Genomic DNA, 24,238 nt, shown 5'->3' on the forward strand with positions numbered 1-24,238 from the left:
AAGCTGGATAGAATCAGACTCAGATTATGTGGAAATAACTTTCATAAAATATTCTCTCAAAAAATGCTAAATGTTAAAAATATTATAATAAATATTATTTTTTATCTGTTCTACTACTTGTATATGTATGTATGAGAGAAAATACAGTGTATATGTGAAAGCAAATTATTTTCACTAGCATATAATTAGTCTCTGAAATTACCTTTATGAAATATATTTACTACATCCCTGATTTCTATAGATGGTGCAAATTCTCTTTTACTTCTGCCACTTTTCTGAGATAGTGGCTTCTTAATCATTAATATTGATCAGATGTAGGCACTAAGAAATACAATGTCAAATAAGAATCTGTGGAAATACAAAAATATTTGTATTAGTCAAAGTGCAGAATGTTTATGCTGCTCTTCTACCATCTCTACAAGGACACTGGATAGGCAAACTGTAATAACTACAGTTGTGCAGTCTAACAAGTCTTTTCTTTCTAACAGTTCTACAGTTCTTTATCTTTTGTCAAGTAAAAAGTTAAACCAGAATATTTCTGAACTCTGAATTAACAGTACAGTTCTATATCAGAATGGCTCTTTCCATTTTGTGGGCACAGCACTGATAACAGAACACCCAAATCCGAATTCCCAATACTCTCTAGTGTGGCTGGTTCTTCCTGACCAGTGCAATCTCAGTGATAAACAAAAGCCCTTCCAGGCCACTCATTTCAGAAACACATTATCAAAGGGAGCAACCTAAATGCAGCTTATATTGGACAAAAATATATAACTTTCTGTTTCTTACACATTCTGAAAATCTGTTTTTCTTCTTTTTAATTTTTTTCTTACAAGAAGTAAATTTGAAAACAATGTACACTTTAACAAAAGTTTAAGGAAGATGCTAGTAATTGAAAAACTCAGATGCCCATATGCCACATTAGATTTCAAGTCTTCCAAGAAAAAGGAAGTGTTAGGGTTAGGGGGGTAGGGATTTATGGTTAGGGTTAGGGTTATGGTTATGGTTAGGTTAGGGCTTGAGTTAGGGTTTGGGTCAGGGTGTTAGGATTAGGGATTAGGATTAGGGTTAGGGGTTAGGATTAGGGTTAGGGGTTAGGATTAGGGTTAGAGTTATGGTTAGGTTTGGGTTTGGGTTTGGTTTTGGGTTAGGGTTTGGGCTAGGGTTTTGGGTTAGAGTTAGTTTTTTGTTTAAGGTTGGGGTTATTTTCTCTAGGAGGGTTAGGGTTAGGCTGTTAGGTTTAGGGTTTTGTTTAAGTTTAGGGTTATTTTCTCTAGAAGGACACTGGATAGCCAAACTGTAATCACTGCAGGTGTCTAACAGTGACTTCTTTGTCTAACATTCATCCAAATCAGAAAAATGGAACATGGCTATATTATATCATGAGGTGGGATAAAATACTGATATTTTTAAGCTATTATCTGTCCCTATATAGAAATGTTCTAATGTCTTTCTACATTTATGCTTGCAGGCATCACGTCTTTCTTGTCTGAAGTTTACAGCTAATCTTTAAATGAGCTGAATGCAGGAGCACCAGCTAGCAGAAACTGTATGCATCTTTGAAAATCCAAGTTCCTTTCTGGAATTTACATTTCAAGGAGAGCTGAGCTGTATGGATTAGTGATGCACATATCTATTTGATTTGCTATCACTCCTCATTCCTGTTCAGCATTTTGGGGAAGAACAGAGTTGATGGAATGTATTTCATGATTATTTTAGAGTTTACTTGTATCATGAGAAGTATATTAAGTATGAATAAGTATATGAATAAAATCTGGGTGAGGGGTTAGTTTGTTTGGTTTGCTTTTATGTAAACCATGATTCTCATAACAAATTTTTTTTTGGTGAATGGTCAAAAACTATGCACCTTAACCTCTGCAAAACAGAGATTAGACTGTAATTTTACATTTCAAACTTTCAATCAGTTTCTCATTTTTGGACTGAAAAATACTCTTCTGTGCCGTCCTGACCTTTTCCATTCTTGCAGTCTTTAAGAAAACCTTCCTTCCCTCATGCTCAGGGAGGGAATCAGATCAGCCAAACAGACATTCCATTGAGCCACAGTTGAGTAACAGTAAAATAAAAAGTTCTCAGTTTTTGACCCTTGGAATTCAAAACTAGCCAATTTTTTGGGAAGACCTGTAGGCTTACAATCAGTATGCAGGTGTTATTAACGAGACAGTTCACAGTTTAAGAAGTTACATATATCTCATGATTTTACACAACTGATAGTAAAGCAGAAATTACTTTTCTCTAAATTGATTATCAAAGAAATTTCATCTCATTATCTGATACTCAAGTGTTGTTTGCAAAAGTAAATTTCTTGTGGGAAGGTCACTTGAAGAAGTCATGCTGTTGTTTCAAAGATTTTTGGGTGCATCTGGGACAGGTGATATAATTACATGTGCAAGACTACTGCAGAATTTATGCTGGTTTGACCAGTTTTTGATGTTTAACATTCCAGAAAGACTAAGCTTTCACTTTAAATATTCTTCCTTTTGTTTTTTAGTAAAAATGCCATTATAGTTGTTTTGATCTAGCATTACAGAGAATTAACCATATCAAGCAGCTGGATCTGTTTAACCACAATAAGCAGCACACATTTAATGTCTAGATGAGTCTAATACAACCTCCTTTTTTTTTTGTGATTTTTTTTTTATTTTATTTTATCTGTAGTACATAAAGGAAATTACTGGGAAACTTAAAAGCTAGGATTTTGCCCCATACTTAACTAATGGGAAAGAAATAACAAAGTTCTTCCATTGCACTTTAACCCATTATTTTACCAGGAAAAGGGTTGGATTTCTTCATTGTATCCCCTGTGTCCAGCTGCTCAAAAACTTTGGACCTTGACTTCTGGTCTTTCACAATTTAGCATTGAAAGTTTAGCCTTTAGAGTCCCTCCTAAAGGATACCTGTTAGAGCAGAGACAATTTTTAATTGTGGAGGACTTTACAGAGGGCACACACATCATTGCATGCTGCTGCACATCAGCTCCTTTGCTATCCTCTTGATACAAAACTGATAAATCTATAAAGATTATCCATTGAAGACCAATGATTGACTACTGTAGGGAAGCTTATCCACGTAAGGAGTTTTCTATCTTAATGCATTTGAAAAATTTTAAAAATAAATTAATAAATTGTTTCCATCAAATTTTAGTGCATATTTCCTTTGTCTGTTCAGATGTTTTCATGAGTTGGAGAAAAATTTTAATATTCTTTATAATCCCTATAATTTCTTGTTTAATCTTTGTGGTCAAAACCAAAAATATGATTTACCAGTTTACTTACACAATTTAACCGAAAAATAAAAACAAAAAGAGAGACTTACCCCCAAAAATTTTGATTCAGAATGAGGATTGCACAATAACGTTTCCCTGAGGAGAAAGGAATATTTAAATTATTAAAGTAAGTGGTATACTACTGTAGATTATTATTTTCTGTATTTGGTCTTCATTTCCGTCAAAAGCTTGAATTTTGTCATAAGTATGCAGACACATTGGAAATAAAATCAGTAATAATTGGCCTAGCACATTAGTCATTACCAGCAGTTAATGAACAATATTTAGTTACTAGCCAAATAGTTTCCACTTTGATTACTTCAAGTTTCAATGTGACTTTATAAATTGTTTTGCTATCTTCTAAAACTAATTTACAAGTTAGAACCAACAGTGGCTAAAAAGACTCTGCAGTATCATTCTGTGATTACAGAGGAATTGTATTGTCTTGCCTTTAAGGTTAATTAACAGTGACATGAGCTTACCACAATTCCTGAAAACATTTTGGAAACCAAGACAGTAACAGAACTGCATTGTATAAATTAGTCCTTGAAGGTGAATCTACTGCCCAGGGAAAATACAACAGATCAAATGAGACTGAGAAAAATAAGAGTTTTCTGTGAAAATAGGTGTGATAAAAAGTTCAGATTCTCCTGTATTAGCCCATGTAACAAATACTGTGGGGTCTGAGTCAATAGTTTTACACTTTTACATTGTGTATTCTTTCAGTGACATTACAAAAACCTCTCAGTAAGTGTTTAAAAAAATACCTTCATATAAACTCTCAACTGGGGTACAGTTTTTCTCTCAAAGCCATTTCTCTATTATATATTGTTTTCTCTGAGATAAAAAGGTGGTTTGAGTCACCCTGCAATAAAAGTAGAGCATTATCGTGCCATAATTAATATTACTTCAATTTGTTACAGTTCTCAGTAAAAAACACTTCTATATAGGGACAGATAACAGCTTAACAGTATCAGTATTTTCTCTCTGCTCATGACATAATACAGCCACATTCCAATTTTTCTTATTCGGATGAATGTTAGAGTAAACACATTGTCACTCCAAAGCACTGCCTTACAGATTTAAATCAAGTGGCAGTAATTAAAAGGAAGCACAGGTATTTAAGGAGCCATTCCCTTTGCTACTCAGGTTGGATAAGGTTTTCTTTTTGATACATCATAAACTTTCTGCTAGGGATGTACCAGCAAAACTTGCAATAGGAAAAAAAAAAGACAAGGGCAATGAGAACATGATAAAACCTGAGCTGAGGGCCCTCTTCTGTGAAATAATTGTTAACCCAAGGTGGCACAGTTACAAATTTAGATTCTGATTGGCCTGGTAAGACAATTCACAGGACTAAGATGCTGTTTCAGGGATTTTCCTAGGTCTTCTACATGCCCAAATTAATTTTGTGATCATTAGGCTATGAGGAATATACATGAATATGCATTTTCAAAATGCTGTATTTCATCTAAATAGAGAGTTCTACAGTGCAGTAGGACAGGTTGAGTGTATTATGTCAATCCTTGGGTGAAATTCTGCAGTGATACCCGGGTAAATTGGAGGGGAAGTAACAACTGTCCTCACTAAATGCTGGGCATCTTAAAAAGCCTTATGGAAAATCAGCAGCACCAGATGCAGCAGGTTTGTTGTTGGTTTGACAAGGACTGCCAGCCTAGAAAAATGCTGTGCAGCTGTCATGGGAAGATTGAAGGTACCTTTTCTGTACTCTGCCATGATGCAAATCTACAATTCAAGACAAGTGATGCAGATGGAACTCTGCAAACTGCGGGGGGGCAGTGCTGCCTCAAGTGAGGAAAGATTAAGGGCTCATAAACAACATATGCTGTAGTTACAGGCATGCATCATACACAGCTTACAAAATACTCTGAGCCTAAAACAAAAACAGGCAGAATCTACAGCTGGGCACTAAAGTGATGCTGTTGAAGGCATACCAAGCCAGAGGTAACAGTTAGATATGAGCTATCTGTAAGTTATTATTTGTCACATTAATTATGTGTTTGCCTGACAATCAGTGATTGAAGTTCTTTGTCAGGTTACACCTGACAAAAAGAATAAAACAGATGCACAGTTTGTCTGGGGAAAAACCAGCCAGCTGATCATATATGTAGGGCCTACTTATGCACAGGAAGCACACCAGAACAGGGTTTGAGCAAACTGCCTTTCATACTTTTAAAAAACAAACTTTCTGTTTTAGTTTCTTTTAATTGAGTATGTGTATGTGTGTGGAAGTGTAAAATCCTCCTCTACATTTTTAATAACAAATGTGGAATTTTAAAATTCAAATGCATCCAAGAATTTAAAAACACTTTTGTTTTGATGTCCTAAATAAGGTATTAGCATTCAAAAGTTACTACATCTTTAGCAGCATTACAACACCATTCACTTCCCATTGAGTTCTTTTATGCCTTGCACTGCTCCCTCTCATCTCCACCTTGAAAACATCTTTTCACAGGAAGTACCTTTTTTTGCCAGGTGATTTCAGTATCACATGGGTACTGTTCACAATATACATCACCTGCATTAAAAATACAAAGATTAGGCATGGGGACAGCCAAGTCTTACACTTCCAGATAAGTGGGAAAAACGGGCAATGAAATACAACTATGGTCACTTAAAATGGGCACCTGCTGAGCTGTGTGCCCCAGATTAGAGAGAGCAGGGCTGCTTCAGCAATTAAATGTCTGCTTGCAACAGCTTTGAGAGCTTGGGAGGACTGGTTTCCCCCTTCCATCAAACAGAGATTCAGGCTTCAATCTGAGAAAAATCTTTTTTCCAGTTTGTAGAGTGTCTGTGTGGAAATGAGTGATCAGGTGCTTTTTTACCCCTCAAATCACCCACAAGACAGATTTTTGCCAAATTGCAGTATGTATTCCATTGGTAACAGCAAACTAAATTTGGAAGCCCCATTTATTTTTTTTTACTAGATTCTCCATTATTTTTGTGCAAAGCACTGTTTTTCACAGATGGTAACTATGTTAGATAAATAAAGCTACTCAAATCAATATGAATAAAATATACTAATCTGGCTTTCTGTACCTACTGGATACAATGAGCCAGAAAATACAGAAGCTTGTTATCTGTCTTCTTAGAGTCCCTTGCCCATGACTACTTTTTTTCAAATAAGAATTGAGTACAGTTGTATATGCTGGTATGACTCCCTATCCTGATCATCTGTGTATTTTGATCAAAGGGAGCAAGATTTTGTTATTTCACTTTATACTAAAACACAGAATATTTATTTAATATAAATGCAACTTTCCTTCCCACTATCTTTGATTTTCTCTATCTATTAATTCTGTGTTTGATTTTGTTGTTGTTGGGGTATTTTTTTCATTTGTTAATGAATTCTGGCTTTTATCTTTTATGGAATAAATAGTTTTTATCTTAAATTGAGCATTCCTGATCTGAGAACAGTAAAAGCTGAAACATACACTATGATTTGTAAGAATAAATATATTTTGTCTCTCTGCTGTGTTAGTATGTCAGGGAATCAGATTAAAACCTTGCAAGTGATTAAGACAAAATAACAAATCCTAACACACATAGCAAGCATAATTAAAGATATTTAGGGGGGGTTAAATTAAAAAAACCATCTTCCATTTTAAAAAATATGTATTTATTTGGTATCTAACAGAAGTATTTGGATTCATGTGTTTCACTAATGTAAAGTGACACTGATGACAGTCCGCTACAGCAACTGCAGTAAAAATACTCTAATTCGTGTTAAGAATCCAGCCTGAAATTTATATACCTAGAGAATCCTACTTCAGCCTTAGGCAGCCAATAAACCAAATTAAATAGCTGTAATTCTGGAAACACAAATACTCTTATCGCCTCATACACAAATTAAACATTTGATAGTAATGCTAATAAGAAAGCTGCTTCACTACTAGTTTGATTTTTCTGTAGGAATTCTAGTCAGTGAATTAGTCAATGACAAGCAATAAACTGCAAGGAGAGGAGGAGAGAGAATTCCTTTATTTGCATCGCTGGCCTCATTCTGTCAACATATCACCCAGATTGCTGGATACACACAGAGATGCGTTCTGGCAATGCTAGGAAGGGACCTGCATTTCCTGCTGTCTATTTTGACTTATTAGTAATAGGATGATGCTTCTGGCACATTTAAAATAAATTAATATTAAATTAATTCACTTCAAAAAGGTGTCAAGAAAACACGTTGCAGATTCATTCATCACAAACTTGAGACTAATATGTTTAAAAAAAGAATACCATAGTAATTATATTTACATGTATAATTGCCTAAAGCTGAGCCAAATGACAGAATATATTGTAACACTTTGCAACATGCCTTCAATGCTGATTAAGCCACCAGTTCTTTAAATAAATATAGTATTTTCAATGTTAATAATAACAGAAAGAAATTATTTTAAACAGTTTTGTTTTACTTTAGAAAATGTTTTATCTGAATTACTAAAAGATTTGTTTTATTCCTGTTCATTCAAAGTTGTGTTCAATCATTATTTCTTTGCTCTTCACTGATGATCATTTAGATATCTTTGAATATCAAGAAACACAGTGTAGCAGTGCTCTTTTAGTGGTAATAAGCTGAGCAAGGTCAATTGTCAAACTTCACATAACTGCCTTAAAGGAAGTAAGTGCTTGAAACATTTTATAAGACTATAGCTTATAACCTATAACCAATAGTAACATAACTAACCAATAGTAGTATAACCAATAGTAGTATAATACCAATAACCAATATAATATAATACAATGCCAAAAGTAAGAGCAATAGAAAAGTCTGAATAAATGTTTAAGCTTTTCTGCTACTTTATTGATAGGAAGATCAAAATTGAAAAAACAAATGGGATCCTGATTCTGTGTCAGAAAAAAATCCTATCTGTTACAGACACAACACCTGAGCTGATGTTGGACCCTTTATTTGGATGTGCCTGCACTCTGATATTTTATTCACGCTACCTGTGTCTTCAATAGGAGCTCAGATACAGTTATATTCTGCTCAAGTTAAGTAAAGTAACTTTAAGTTAAGTAAACCTTGTCAGAATTTCACAGGATGTGGGTGTGGCATATGAACGATGCACAGTCCCCAGTCCAGGTTTAACTAGAAAACATTTATTAAGAGTGTATATAGCTTTTATAATATTTTCACTGTCACAACACACATCTGGATAGCCAATAGTATAACTGCTCATGTGTCTGGTAACCAATAATGTAAGGGATCATGCTCCTAATATTCACATCAGCATTTCTTCCTTAAAACAAACACTTGTATATTTTTTCTGCAAACTGATGCAGTTCTGCTATCTGTTACATTTTAGAAACTTTGTTACATCTCTCCTTCCTTGACTGAAAAGTCATAGTTATTCTAACCAAGCAGTCTTTGTTCTCTTATTCCTAAGCATATCCCCTTCTTTTATTTACTAAGCATTGCAAAGCGAGTACAGTGTGTGTCTGCATAAGCATTACCTTCTTTATGTTCTGATTGATAAGCCCTTGACTACAAGAAAAGACACACGGCAAACATAACATCATAATCAAAAGTGCTGTACATCCCATTATAGCTAAACCAACTACACATTTAACCCAAGGTCCAAAATTTAAACTTCCCAGCCAGGAGAATAGGCTGGAAGGATTTCATCCCTGGTTTTGCTACAAATAGACATTCTACAGTTCTCCAGACAGTTCCTTCAGTTCCTGGATGCTTTTGTGAATGGATTCAACGTGGTCACTTAAGGTCATACAGCACATTCTATGGAAGTCTTCACATCCATATTCCTGGGCTAGCAATCAAGAGTCTATTGCTGTTCTATTTTGCAGTGTTGCATGATGTTCAGAGCCAAAATCTGCCAGCAATCCTGTTAAAGCATTAGTGGTAACACTACTTTCCTTCATAAGCCAACAGCCTAGTTTACTAACTATGTTCAAGGCATGTGCAGTATCAACAGAGGCAGCTAAAGAACTAAGAACTCTCTTTGCAGTATTCCAGAATTCAACCTCAGAGTTACAGTTTATTTCCCCCATGTCATAGTGTCCAATTAGTGCTTCAAGACTGGGATAAAACATGGTTAAACAACCAAAAGTACATGGATCCCTCATTGTTTTACCTGGAATGCCTATCCATGCCCTGTTGCCACATATTAAAAATATATTATTGGGCAGGCTTATTGCTTTGGTCCCACTTGTGACTTTAGAGGAAGTAGTAAGATTGCACCAGGCAGAGGCATTCTGGAAAATTCCAGTGCCACTTATATTGACTCCTGTGTTGCCTGTGCTTGGATCGTTAGCATAATTAAGATAAAAAAGATACAGGAACTTTTACAGAGCCTAGTACATCCAGTTCTTGAGGCTGCAGTGAGAGAGCAGGGACGTTACTTACTTTTCTCATGCCTGTATTAACATTGCCCAAATTCCACCCCACAGATTGGCCAGCATTAGGTTGCTGTGATCCCAAACACCACCATGATGATTTAGGCTTACCTGGAGTGGTACAAGCACGGGTAACTGCTTGATTGTATAACTTGTTCCACTCATCCTTCATTAAGAGAGTGCCAACCACACATGTGTGTATATATATGACCAGTCCAAGTGATTAATTTCAAAGCATAGATTGGATAATTGCTTTGGCTAATGTGAGACAAACATTGGTCTTTGGTTGTGAGACCCATGCTTCACTCACAATCCTCAAGAATTTGCTGAGGATGACAAAAAAGGTTACATAAGTTGTGCCTAAGTCCATTGTAACTAATAACCAAACTAAAATTGTGATGCCTTCAAGCCTTCATTCTTGTGCAGTGGGTCTGATGTTCTTTGCAGGTAACCAGTAAGGCCCTGTGGATAGAGAAACACAGCCATATCCACACCCCCATGTTAGCAAAGGCAGAGGGCCTAGCCATTGTCCACTCTGCAAATCTTTATAATAGACAGGTGGTTCAAACCAGGAAAACCTGTTAAAGGTATCATGGGAAAACCTTATTTTACTTGCTGTAAAATATAAAACTTGCTGTTTTGTTATAAAATCTGAAAATATTTTTAAAATTTAAAACAAATGTTGCTCTGTCCAATTGTTCCTGGGGTGTTATACCAAGGGTTTATACACATTTTTTGTTTAAGAAGCATATTCCTTTAAAGGGTGTCTGTGAATTCCACAACAGCTTGGCCTCAAGGAATGAGGTATTCCAGTTAAGTGACGTGTACCCCAAGAGTGAAAAAAGGTTTTCATTGGCTGTGAGACATATGGTTGAACCATTATCAGTTTTCACTACCTCAGGAACTCCTAAGGTAGCAATAGCTCACTTAATGACATCTCTTGCTTTTTCCCCTTTATGAGAGGAGAAAACAAAAAATTTTGAATATGTGAAATATACCAACTGATACATACACATATTCTAAAGTGCCAAAAGAAGAAATCTGTGTAGCATTCATCTGCCAGGCATCATTAACACCTAATCCTCCTGGATTTGTACCTACTGTGGTAGGTAAGGGCATTAAGCATGCACACTCTGGGCAAGAATGAACCATTTGTCTAGCTTGAGAAAAAGTAAGATTAAATTGTTTACTCAAAGCTTTCACATTCTTATGAAAGAATTCACATGACAACTTTGCCTGTGTAATTTGATTTGGAGTTGTTTCCATTGTTGTTAGAGCATCCATGACTATGCTGCCTTCCACCAAAGGTCCAGGCAAAGATGAGTGACACCTTAAAGATGCACGACCTAAAAATAATGAGATCTGTATCGAGCATAATCATACAGAGTAGATAACACTATAAACAAATTCTTGTGCACTTGCTTTGGAAAGGAATGTTCAATATGGTTTAATATGCCAACAACTTACAAGGAATATGATATTAAATTGAAAGGCTCATTTGAAACAACTGGAAAAAACAACTGAAAATTGAAACTGAAAAAGCTCTACAGCAGCTGCTAATTCTACTAGCTGTGTCAACCCTGGCTGAAAAATAACAGAGTTTTCCCAATCCCCTGTGGAATTTTTCCAAGCAACAACTGCTTTCTGAGTTTTCCCAGAGCCATCGATGAAGACTGTCTTTGCTCCAGGCAGGGGTTGTGACAGTGTTAGAAAATACAACTATCCAGAAAGATCTTTTAAACATTGCAAAACTTTACTTTGCGGCAAAGAATTAACAATGTTTTCCAAAAAGTCTGTCAGGTCAGCCTGTAAAGATAATGGCTCCTGGGACATATCCTTAAAAGTGTCTGCAGGAAAAGGAATGTGGATATGAGAATGATCTTCCCCACTTAGGCTTTGGTATAATTTTTGTCCTGTGGAAACCAGTCTAACAATCATGTTAAGTAAGGTGGTTACTGTTTTTGAAAATGTGTGAGGTAAAAATACCCACTCTAAGACACACAGTTGTTTATCATCACACCACTCTGCTATTAATGCATATGGTTGGAATTCAGCTATGATAACAAAAAGTCCAGTGGTAACTCTGCTTGTTGTTTGGATACAAAGGATGACTGAATTTTATCTATCACAATTTGCAATGCTTCACAGGCTTCTGGATTAAGTTCACAAGGAGGTGTTAAATCTGTGTCTCCCTTAAGCAAATTAAATAAGGGTGATAATTCCTCAGTTGGTCCAAGCCAATTAATAGTTCCTAATAATTCTTGCAAATCATTTAATGTTTTAATAGAGGTCCACAGCACAATGGGCTGAGGAACAATTTTCTGTTCAAATAATAGAAACCCTAGATATTTCCAAGGTGGGACAGTTTGAACTTTGTCTGCTGCAATACAAAGACCATATTTGTCAAGAGAAATACCCAAAAAGACAAAACAGTTTTGCACTACAGCAGTTATCTGCTGCTAGCAATATATCATCCATATAATGATACAATGGAACTGTTGAAAATTGCTGCTGCAGTGGTTGTAAAGCACTTGTGACCACAAGCTGGAACATGGTAGAACTGTTTTTCATCCCTTGTGGTCACACAACCCAGCGATACCATTGTATGGGTCCACTGTTGTTCAAGGATTGTCCTAAAAGAAAAATGAGGTGCATCATCAGGTGTAATGCAACTGTGAAAAAACAACCTTTTAGGTAATAATTAACAATTCCCAAGTTTCAGAGATCATTGCTGGATTAGGAATTCTGGGTTGCTGTGCACTCACTGGGGCTATTACTGCACTGATAGCTCTCAGATCTTGTTAGTCTCCATTTGCCAGTCTTTTTTGGAGTCACAAATATTGGGGTGTTCCATGGGCTAGCGAAAGGAACTGTATTTTCCCAGATCCAATTGTTCTTTGGCCAGTTTTTGTGCTTATTACAGGTGTTCCCTCTGAGGGCCCACTGATCAATCTGCACAGATGTGTTCCATGTGAGTTTAAGTCTCACCTGCACATCAGTGGCCACTTTTAAAAATTTGTTGTCAATGTCAGTTCCCACTGTGATAACAGATCTCTTCCCCACAGCCTACATGGAGTAGAAAGTACATATGGTTTGAGCTGCACTTGTTTCCCTTCTGGCTCATATACTGAGTCCTATATCTGAGTTCTTTGGCATCTGCTGACCTCTGACGCCCACAATGATCACTGCTGCAGTTGTTAAGGACCCAGTGGGTGGCCATTCATCTTTGCTGATGATGGTTATTTCTGCTCCAGTATCTGTTAATCCTGTAAAAGACTTGCCATCTATAATACAGGTTAGAAAAGGTTGTTGAACTGAAGTAAGTTCAGACCAAAAAATGTTAGGAGTACCTGTACTCCCAAAACCTCCAGTGCCCCTGTCAGCACTGACAGATGGTATCAGGTGCATGTCTGGCAATACAGGGAGTGGTATCAGCTGAGCAATGCATGATCCTGCTGGGATAGTACAAGGTGGGTAAGAAGTCCAAGCTAGGGTCTTTATTTCACCCTCTAGAATCAGAGATGATGATCCCTAGTTAAATAAAAAGTCCACTTTTAGATGATGATGATTTCCCAAGTAGCAACGCATGGCATTTAAAAAGCAGGGGTCCATTTAAGCCTGTAGGTGTAAGGTGCTAAAACAGCAGTCATGTCCATTTATTGTGGTTGTGGTGGAAACTGCCAAGTCCAAGCTGGCACTGCCTGGCACTGATGTAACTTGAGCTGTGTGGGTTTGCTGTAGCTGGATCCTGTTTCATTGTAGAGCACCAGATTTCACGCTGCCCTTCAATTTTTGCCGTTGTGGCAGAGGTTTTCCATCTCTGTCATACTTGGAATGGCATTCATTACCCCAATGGCAACCTTTCTTGCATCTGGGACACAGTTTACTAGTTTTTTTATTCCCTTGCTTATTCTTTAAGCACTGCTTTCTCACATGATCTTTCTCTCCACAGTCAAAGCATTTAATTACTGCCTGAGCCACCTGTAGCTGCTGAGCTAAGGCAGTTGCTAGTAAATCTGCTTTGTATTGTTCTGTACCAATATGTGCACAAGTTTTGATAAAGTCACTTAAGGAAATACCAGGTTTGGTTTTTATTTGATCAAGTGCTTTACAACAGTCGGCGTTAGCATTTTCATAGGCTAAGGATTTCAATAAAACTTCTGCTGCAGCTGGTAAATCAATTTGCCTGTTCACAGCTGTTTGCAAGCAATCAATAAAAGTGATGTAGGGTTCTTGGGGTCCTTGTCTTATGGTGGAGAAGCTAGGTTCTGTTCTGTTAGTGTCTGGCACTCTTTTCAGAGCTCTTACAGCCAGCCCCCTCACCTGGTTGTACATCTCTGGGGGCATTCTTAACTGATCTCTTATGGTTGTCTGAGCTCCAGTCCCTGCCAAGTGGTCCTTTGTTATTCCAGAATTACCAGTGTTCATGTTAGCCCGTGCTTGATTTTCACATAACTCTTCATATTCTGCCCACTATATTGAATATTGTCTTGTTGTCATAATCAATTTAAATAAAACTTTCCAGTCAGCAGGTAACATGACATAGTTTTTTGCTATGCCTTCTACAAGTCTCATCGTATAGGAAGATTGCAGGCCATTCTCTTTCACAGATTTTCTTAGTTCCTTAACCATTTCATAAGAAATTTGATCATGACAAGGCTGATTGCCTTGATGGACTGTGGGCATAGCATGGAGCAATTCAACATCCCCTTTATCTAATGCTCATCTTTGGCAGGTGTCTAAAAAGTGTTTTGGCTCGGGGAACAGTGGAAGTTCATTATCAGTCGTGTTGATGCCTTAAGGGCTCATAGGATGGGGGACATGTCTGCTGTTTTAGCACCTTTGTGTCAGTAGATGGTGATGCAGCCGTAGCTTTCAGCGTCTGTGGCTTTATAGCAGGGCATAAATCACATTCCTGTCTTAGATCAATAGCCCTTAGATTCACAAGATGGTCCTCTGGTTCCTCCCCACTAATTCTCTCCACTTGCAAGACAACCAAATCAGGACATGAAAACGGTGCTGTGAGTGCTTGGGAAGTGTCTGCAGATGAATTTATGGCTGGGTGTAATATTTCTTCCCAATTGCAAAAACCTTGTAGTGCAGAGTAAACAATCTGCCATGTAATGAATTCATCAGGATTAACCTCATGACTGCCTAACTGATGAGACTTTAGAGACTCCCCCACTTGCTTCTAGTGATCGAGGTCATAGGAGCCATCAGGGGGATACCAAGAACAATAAGTTTTCACCCATATAAGGAGTTGTATAAGCTTTCTTTCTTGTATTTTATAGCCTTGTTCCTTTGTAATATGCAATAAACAGTCTTTTTGGAGAGTTTCCAGTTTACTTATATTATTGCCCATTTTTATAGAGAAATTTTCCTGACCGCTTGCAAGGCTGACCTGTTCCTTAGCCAGTGATGAAAGGACATCCTCAGCAACCCCTGAATCCCACCTTTGGTACAGTCAGGATATGCCACAGGTCTGGGATCACCTAGGAGCTTGTGTGTCCCTGTTCAGGGAGCCATTTGTGGTGTATGAATGATGCACGGTCCCCAGCCCAGGTTTAACTAGAAAACATTTATTGAAAGTGTATATAGCTTTTATAATATTTCCACTGTCAGATTAGAACACACACCTGGATAGCCAATAGTGTAACTGCTTGTGTGTCTGGTAACCAATAGTATAAGAGATCACATTCCCAAAATTCACATCAGCTTTTTTTCCTTAAAAGAAGTGCTTGTGTAAGAAATTCTTCTGCAAACTACTGTGGTTCTGCTACCTGTTACATTTTAGAAACTTTGTTATATCTCTCCTTCCCTGACTGAGTCCTTGTTTCTCTTAACCAAGCAGCCTGTTCTCTTACTACTAAGTGCTCCTTGTTTTCTTGCCCCCATCTGGGGGTGAATTTGGATTTACTGCTCCTGTAGTTATGACAGGCAGATGAAATACAGACAGAATAATAAAGATACCTCTAGCAAGAGTCTCAGCATGTTTAGTAGCTGACCTTTGTGCATTTTACAAGTGAAGAGCATAAAAATCTTATTTGTCTGAAGCACTTAATGTCTTATGATTTAAAATAAGCAATCATAAAGCCTCTTAGAGATTCTCCAAAGTACTGGAAAGTCAGCTGAAAATGTCAAATTAATAATATTTCATAACCATTGTCCAAGGCAATGGGTGATGACTCTAATAAGACTAGCATATTCCCATAGTCTTTCTTCCTTAGTCTGATAGTTTAAATTATAACTACTAACAGTTAGATAATTACAGCTGGTAGTATTGTCACGCAAAGCTTACATGGAAAATATATTTTTAAATATACTAAATTTATCACACATTTGCGCTCTGGAGGGAAAAATTCCACAAAGCCAGTACTCCAGAGGAAAAGATACTGAATACTCTCAGCTGGCTCATTTCAGAAAGCCCTCGGGCCCCAAATCTCTCCCTCCCAACTATCAAGATTGAAATGGAATACAGGGCATCAGAAACTCAAAAATGCACTTGGGATGCAATCCTCTTGGGACTTTAAATATTAACACAAAAAATATCTTAAACCTTGTGCTACCAGGCAGCCGAGACAGACAGCAAAACATTGTGAGGAGTCACACTCCCTTCTGCTGGTCTGTCCTTGCAACAATAACACAGAATTACACAGGGAACCAGCTGCAGGCAGCAGATCATCTCTGCAAGTTGCCCAACGTGCCGCATGAATTTCCTTAATCTGCCTGCCATTTCACAGAGCTGGGCACGGTGATTCTCATCATGGGATTCAAACACAGCCTGCTCTCATTTCCACCTCAATGGCTTTAGCAGCTGAGTTCAGGTCCTTGTGCTGGAGCCTCTGGTCAGCAGCTGCACGGAGCCTGCACAGCCCTCTGCCCTCGGGGACAGCACCTTCTCCAGAGCTCCTGCCCAAACCCACCATGCTAAATTCATTCTGCAGGCGTTTGGCTTAGCTAACCTCACCTTCTGATCACATACTTCATTCTTATAAAAGGAAGGCAATTGCAAGCCTTGTTTAGTTGCAACTGGGTATAAATTATGCTAATGGCAACTCAGGCCATCTTCCTTTCAAACTCTCAATAAATCAGATTGTGCTTTCAAATAAGTACAGGAACCAAACCAGACCCCTCTGAGACACAATACAAAAAACAGGCAAGAAAATAACTAGGTTCAGAAATATTCTGGCTCCACTTGCCATCTCAGGTAGCTTAGGAAAATAAAACCAGTCCCAAAGAAATGCAAGACTGAAAGAAAAATCATAGGTTTCTTTATGTTCATCAGCTTGATACAACCCTCTATTGTTTAAGCCTACAGGGTATTCTGGTGTCATATTTCCATGCTTTTCTCTCTCTATAACCAGAAAACAAAAACACATGCTTTGATTTAAAAAGAGTAAGACAAGGTTACACTAATACAGTCCCAAATTTCCAATAGCTGGAAAAAAGAGCAATTACCTTGACACTTGAACTTCAAACATGGGAGCTGACAAAGTGGGAGAGAGAGATTGATCACACACTTCCTATTTCTGGTTTATCACCTGGAGAATTACCAGGATCTGCAGTATCAGAGAGAGATAATGCAAAAGGTGGTCAGGTAAAAAGCAATAAACCTCAGGAGCCATAATTTACTCATCAAATCCTCATTTTCTTTTATGCTATATGGCATAATTCAAAGCCAGATTCTTCTGCTACTTTAATCTGAATTTAGGTCATAGTAGGAATTTACAACATTTTGATCAAACTCAGTGAATAGAAAATTTTTTATTATCTAAGAAATATATTCTTTAGTTGATAACAATCAACATAGTCCTTACATTCTTTTTTTTTCTTCTAATGTACCGTGCTGTTATTTAAAGAGATATGTTCAACACTTTTAAACAGAAACTCCAGATTTTCAAACTCTGCCCTAGAGAGCTCTTTAGATTATGCACATTTCATGTGGACTTTGCTATTGCTCAGTCATGAAGCTTTGTTACACGTTCATGCAATAAAGCAGTTAAACCACATTAGAGCTGTATTAATGCTGCAATACTTTCAGGTGTTCTGCGTACAGGAATGAAATATAAATTGCATAATTTAATAAATGTTTGATTTGATAGCTGTCATAGGTGTGTTTTCTTGATGAATAATACCTAGAACTTAGCAATTCTATTATGGACAGGAATGACATTGAATTTACATTTATAAACCCAATAACAAATGAGAGATCAATTATTTTAAAGAGCTGAGAAGCAACAATTTCATGATAATTGTTTCATTTCATCCTCAACCAAATACCTGTATTCTGACACTTTGTAAGACACAACAGTGTGAGATTTCCTTGTATTCTTTGGAAGTCAGCAGTGTTTACCTGTAGATCCTAATCTCTCCTCCATTCAATTCTCATCTATTTCAGTTTACCCTGACCTCAACTACTGCAACCAAATAACTGAAGATAAAACTGGGGGTTTTTTCCCCCCAAGCTTTTTGTAAAGAGGAAGGAGCAGTTTTCTCTCTAAAGCTTCAGGCTTACCAGCCAGCTGTTAATTTACTGTGACTTCCTTCCCTAATACTTAAATTGGATGCATGTTTAACCTGGGAAAATATTGCAAAAAGCAAAGGCAAGTACTGCGGGAACAATTTCTTTACATGATGCTTAAGAATTTTAAGGAAAAAATAAAAAAGCCTCACTAGTTTTGCAGGCAATGCCTCTACTGATGTGAATGGTCATTAACATCCTTTATATATAGAATTCTGCAGAAAGCTGCTACAGACACCAGGACTCTTACTCCTTAAGCAGCTTCCTGGACTGTGCAGGCAGAACAGCCACTCCTGTGCCAACACCTCTGCTGTGGGCAAAACCTCCCCAGGGACAGGGAGACTTCTCTGTGCTGGTGTGCCAGTGCTGCTTTATCAGCCTGACCTTCTGCTATCACACAACAACGAAAAGCAGAACAGAAAATAAAGCCTCTTCCAAATTTCTCAAATGTAATGGATCCATATCTTTCAATATTGGGTAAGGAGTAAAATATCACAGTACTGGGAACGTCTGAGAAAGGAGACAGAAAAAGTCTTGCATTTATTTATTCCAAAAGCAGACATTCAACAAAATTTCTGTATTGAGAGAAATTTCATACCCCTGCAGTAAAAGTCAACATTTAAAGCATTCCTGTCATACATGCGGAATATAAAATGGTGCCTAAATTTCATGTTGAAGAGGTTAAAATTATGCAGATTTACTTTGATGCTGGGGGAATCAACAAACGTTCAATAGATCTTAATTTTAAAAGAGAAAAGAAATAATGATCTAAGCAGTAAAGAAAAAAATTACATATATAATGAGAACTTTTGCTAGATTAAATTTAGTGGGGGACTGTTTCTCCTGTATTTTATGCAAATATATTATTGCATATTTTCAATCTTATCCATTATATTGTTTGTAGACACAGCAGATGATTTTTACCTCTCAAGATTAATCAGTGTTTAAATACTCACTTAAATGTAGTTAGAATACTGATGCTTTTGGAAATATTCTGTATTATAGGAATTATCTCGCAAATAAATTTGTTTTATAAAATATACTGTAATGATAGAAAATGATAATACAAACATGTTGAATCAGATGCTGAGACACTAAGAACATTTTTCAGAAAAAATAAAGCCATGGAGGCTGTTCTTGGATTTTAAAGATACATCTTGGCTGTATAAGTTTCACCCAGTTAATTAGAAAACTAGCAGGCAGAACCGACAGCTACAATTACTTTTTACTGCCGCAGCAATAGTTCCTTTTTTTTTTTTCCCTACATAGTTGCTTCTGTTTCTTGTGTGAAGCAAAACAGATAAAAGAGCACTACAGAACTGGTTTTCCTTAAGGAAATCCTACCTGCTTTGTTTTTACTAAAACAAAGTCTTAGTCATAAATATGTTATTTGTTTATATTTTTTTTCATCTTTCTATCTTTACTTATCATTGTAAAACAGATATGCAGGATTTTCTGTGAGACCAAAAGGAATCTGGCAATAAATATGAATTTTTTTAGTGAATGCAAGTATGCAGAGCATATTTCTAAGTAGGTATTATAGAATTTGTTATTTCCATGTAAGCATAAGGAGAAGTGTAGCATCAGTAGATTTTTCAGATTTATTTATGTAAAATGCAAGTATGTGTATATGTGAGTATAAAGGTCAAAGTCTATAAAAAGCCTTTCTAAAAACTCAAATTCCTAATTATTTTTTCAAAGATTCCTGGAGCTTCTTTCATTCAGATCACCTTTCAATTTTTAATTTACTTTATTAAAATCTCAATAAGTCATCTTATTGTGAACTTCTCTATCTGGAATTCATTAACATATCAGAAGATAATTTATCAACCACATCTCATATATTGCTTCTCATGCATCAATTTGTCATTCTCTGCTTTCATTCTCTTTTATGACTAAGACATCTTATCTAATTTCAAATTTCTATTCATTCAGGACATGTAAATTTTGACTATTTGAAGTTAAATGCTTAAGCTAACTAAGTTTACACATGCCAACTATTTAAACTTTTGTGCTTAACTGATGAACTTCTTAAGATACAAATATTGTTTGAGGGAGCAGAGGTATATTTTATAGAATTCGGTTAGAGTATGCAGAATATCATTAGATAAGAACTCCATGTGGATTAGCAGAAACTGGAAGGTCACAGAGACTTTACATCATTTAAATGTACTATTGCCTAACTCTGAAAAACACAAAAAAGCCAAGTCTTGTGTACAACAATCTTAGCAGGCCAGAAACAGTCCCATTTTAAAACTTGGTAATATAAACAGAGGAATGATTCCATACATATCTGATAAAACCCATCAGCAAGGATAATAAAAAGTATACAATTTTGTAATAGCACCTTCTCAGGAGGGAATATAAAAGAATTCATGGACTGGAGACATCAAGTAGAAGCAGAAGAGGCTGTAGACAATGTCTCTTAACATTTTGCAAGACTACAAAGATGAAATACAGTTGTGAGAAACTGATCAATATAATATTCATTCCACCTAAATCTATACTGTAGCTACCTGCATATAAGTATTGTCTGTTTTTTTTTTTCAATTAGAAGTAATATGCAGCAGGGGAAAAAATACTCACAGAACACAGTTCATCTGACCTATTTTGGACATCTGTGCAAAAGAATATAAATTATGCCTAAAAGGTGTTTGTTGCCATTCACTGAAATATACATAAGAGTTAATATTTGCAAATATATGCACTGAAAGTGTTTAAGTTCAAGGAGATGAACTTAAATAATTTCAAATTCTTATCAATGAGAAGAGCAAATGAAGAGGGTTTATATGTAAACTTGGATGAAAACGACCATATTGTCTCATTCTAGCAACCAAAAATGTTGCTGTGGCCATAAATAATTGTGGGAGTTCAAGTAGAATGTATTTTCTTTAATACAAATACTGCCCATTTTTTATTTGCCATTGTGCTCAGGGTCCTTGCTTTTAAGCTTGTATCTGTTTTATCCATTCTGCAAATTACTCAAAGGAAAAAAATAAATTACTAATTGCTGTTAATGAACCCTTAAAAGCTGCTACGATCAGCCCCTGACTTGCCTCAATGACCTCCTGAAACATCAAATGTCAATGAATGATCATACCCCAGGAAAAAAAATTCCTTTGGCTTTTAATTTCCCTTTATCTCCCTGCTTCCCACACCGAGATAGAACTTGAAGGAAGACAGTAGTCATTTCTTACTAATCTTCTCACTTCAATCAAATCCTTGTTATTCACCTTATTCAGACTGAATTATCCTTGCTCTTTTCAATAACTCTTTGTTCCTATAAAAGTTCCACTGCACCCCTAATCAGCTTCTTTACACCTACCTGGATGCTTTCAGTCTCAGCTTTATCTTCCTGAGGCAGCTGCCAGAGAAGGCTCTGGGATCACAAACACATCCAGAAACTGGATAACAGCTTCTTACCCAGGCTTTCCCAGATTGCCAGCGAGCTTACACTTGTTCATTCCTCCAACCTGAAAAACAAGTTGTTCTTGTGTCAGTTTATAGACTGTAAATAATATCACACAACAGCCTGCAGAATCTGTGGAAGTTTCAAATGACAGCAGAAACTTGTAAACTCTTGTAAATATAATACAGTCACAAGAAAATAGGAGCAGTCTGTCAAAGCTCATATTTTACAGCTCCAGAGGAATAGTGTGGAAAAATATTGTGAATTGTATGATAGAAATTGCTGGCCAAGCAGTCACAGAGCTGAGTGAAGGCATAAAGATCACAAAGAGTCAAGAGGAAAGAACAAGTCATAGGAAATTTAAAAAATAGTAAAATATTAGTTGATCTAGGGTACATGCCTAGGTGGTAGGAGAAAGACACTGAGATATCAGGGATCTGGTAAAAGTATCAGAGGAAATGAATTCTACGTCCATATAAAATTTTGTTCTGGATCCTGGAAGTTTATCTGAAGTTTATCTCTTCTGCCCTCTCTCCTCCTCACCAAAAAAGTGCACAATGATCAGATGGGACCTTTTGCTCCTTTAAATCAATCTGGATGCCAAGAACAAAGCATTAAAGAACAATTTTTTGTGGATAAAAGTATAACTGCCTTTGTAAAGTTTATTGATGTTTAGAAAAAAGGACAGAGGTGGCAAAACAAAGCTGAATGATCTTGGAGGTAAAACCATCACTCAGAGTCTTGAAAGATTTCATATATATTTTTCATATAACATCAAGAGAGTATTTGGGCCAAATCAACTTAACTATTGATATCAACCTAATTACATGAGGGACAAGTGAGTCACATTTTCTTGGGAAATTTACTGATATATAAATTCAAAGGAAAAAGAAGGTACTAAGCATTTTGTGATAAAGCTTCTTAAACAGGTTCTGCATGACTGCAGGAAAAATAAGAATAAATTAATTTTTAAGAAAAGTTAAGGTTAGCAGAGAACTGCTCACCAAAACAATAATTCTCTTTGAATCAAAGTTTTTTGGACAAATTTTGTTGCACCAGGATGACATCAAGTGGCTACTCAAGCCAATTACTCTACACTTGTTGGAAACAATCATTATGACATCTCTTCAATGAGCTATTCCTACAGTGTAAACACAATTGTATTACCAAAAAACTGCCTCTATTTTAAATTAAATTTTCTTATGTCTTAATTTCAAATCCTCTGTGCTTTCTTCAAGCCTTTCTAAAGAAATTTTAAACCTCCTAATTCATGGAATAAATTACTTTTCATATAATACTTTTGAGTTCAGTGAATCATAAATGCAGACTGCTGTGGATTTAACAGATTTATTAAACTTTATAATAACTGGGATAATTAGACTTAGCTAATCACTCTTTAACTAGAGGGAAGAAATTAATCCTTGAAAGATCTTCTTGGTATGTAAAACACATAATTAATAATTGAAGGTAATCTCACATTTTAAGCCAGTGAGAACAATCAGTCACTAACCCACCTCAGCAGAGACATGGGAAAGGCTCCATCACTGCAGGTTTTCAAGATGTGGTGGGACAGGTTGGAAATAATCTCATCTCTGCTCCCTTTCCTATGAAAGGCTGGACCAGATGACCTTTCAAAGTCCTTTTTTCATAGGCTATTCTGTAATTCTGTATTTTAGACAATAAATATCTATGGCTTCTATAAATTTGTATTAAGGCTATAAAAATATTATAATCAATTTAGAACTAGTTAATGGATTAAAGCTTCAATCACCTTTTGACTTTAATAATAATACGGTTCACTACAGTTTGTATTTCTCAAAATTTTATTTCAAGAAATTTACATCTTCAAACATGGCAGTAAAGATTATAATCTAAAATTTAATTTGCAGAAAATCAAATATTTCCAAGTATTTAAAAGACAATCTCTTTACAACATAAAGGATGTGATCTTACAAGTTTACATATTTCCTTCCCAGATGCTGTACAGTATTTAAGAAAGTCTTCAAAGAAAAATAAATTGATTTATTATTGATTTGTAAATAGCCAAAGTAATGAAACCTTCCTAAGAATTTTTATCCTTCATTCCCCTGCAAAGCTTTACTCACCTCAAGAACCTCACCCTTATTCCAATGAACCAGGTATATTCTGCCTGCTTTTCATTCAGTGCAGCATTGTTTTAAATAAATCTCCAGCATGTGAGTGCCACAGATCTCATAGGAATTGAAGTATATTCCAAATTTATTTGGAAATAGATATCATTTCAAAAGTTACTATGGGTGCAATGGCCTGATGAAGAGAAGTAGGGACAGCATTGCCACATAAGCCCTGTCTCCTCAAGAAGGCAGCAAAAAGAAAACACACACAGAAAAAAAAAAACCACCACAAAAAACAAACCTCCAACCCTATATCCTGAACAGGTATCAATTTTTAAGGTGTCTGTTTCCATTGTTTCTCTTGCTTTCACAATCTCCTATATGAATTTATTGCTAGAAGTCTTATACATTGCTTTTTTTTTTTTTTCTTTCCTCTTCACCAGGTCTAAATCCGCTTGAAAACATTACAGGTGTTGGTGTAAGGAAAAATTAAACAGGGAGCACCAGCAGCATCTCTCAGGACAGCGAGGGCCTGAGACAGAGCTGGAGTTTCTACT

The 24,238-nt window shown here is 36.3% G+C and overlaps 1 long non-coding RNA gene across 3 annotated transcripts in view; it reads right to left on the reverse strand.

Moving 5' to 3' along the window:
* The window catches only part of LOC107206971, a 43,194-nt gene that overhangs the window by 14,048 nt on the left and 4,908 nt on the right, over positions 1 to 24,238 (reverse strand). Inside the window, exons 3-7 of one of the 3 annotated variants that reach the window (XR_001522570.1) lie at positions 21,505 to 21,652; positions 17,117 to 17,217; positions 5,767 to 12,291; positions 3,334 to 3,379; positions 2,787 to 2,915 (exon numbers count right to left, since the gene is read on the reverse strand). This is a non-coding gene — a long non-coding RNA (uncharacterized LOC107206971). The remainder of the gene's footprint in view (positions 1 to 2,786; positions 2,916 to 3,333; positions 3,380 to 5,766; positions 12,292 to 17,116; positions 17,218 to 21,504; positions 21,653 to 24,238) is intronic. The other 2 variants (XR_001522568.1, XR_001522573.1) reach the window with 2 other exon arrangements.

The sequence above is a fragment of the Parus major genome, chromosome 6, assembly GCF_001522545.3.
Source record: "Parus major isolate Abel chromosome 6, Parus_major1.1, whole genome shotgun sequence".
NCBI classification, from domain to species: domain Eukaryota; kingdom Metazoa; phylum Chordata; class Aves; order Passeriformes; family Paridae; genus Parus; species Parus major.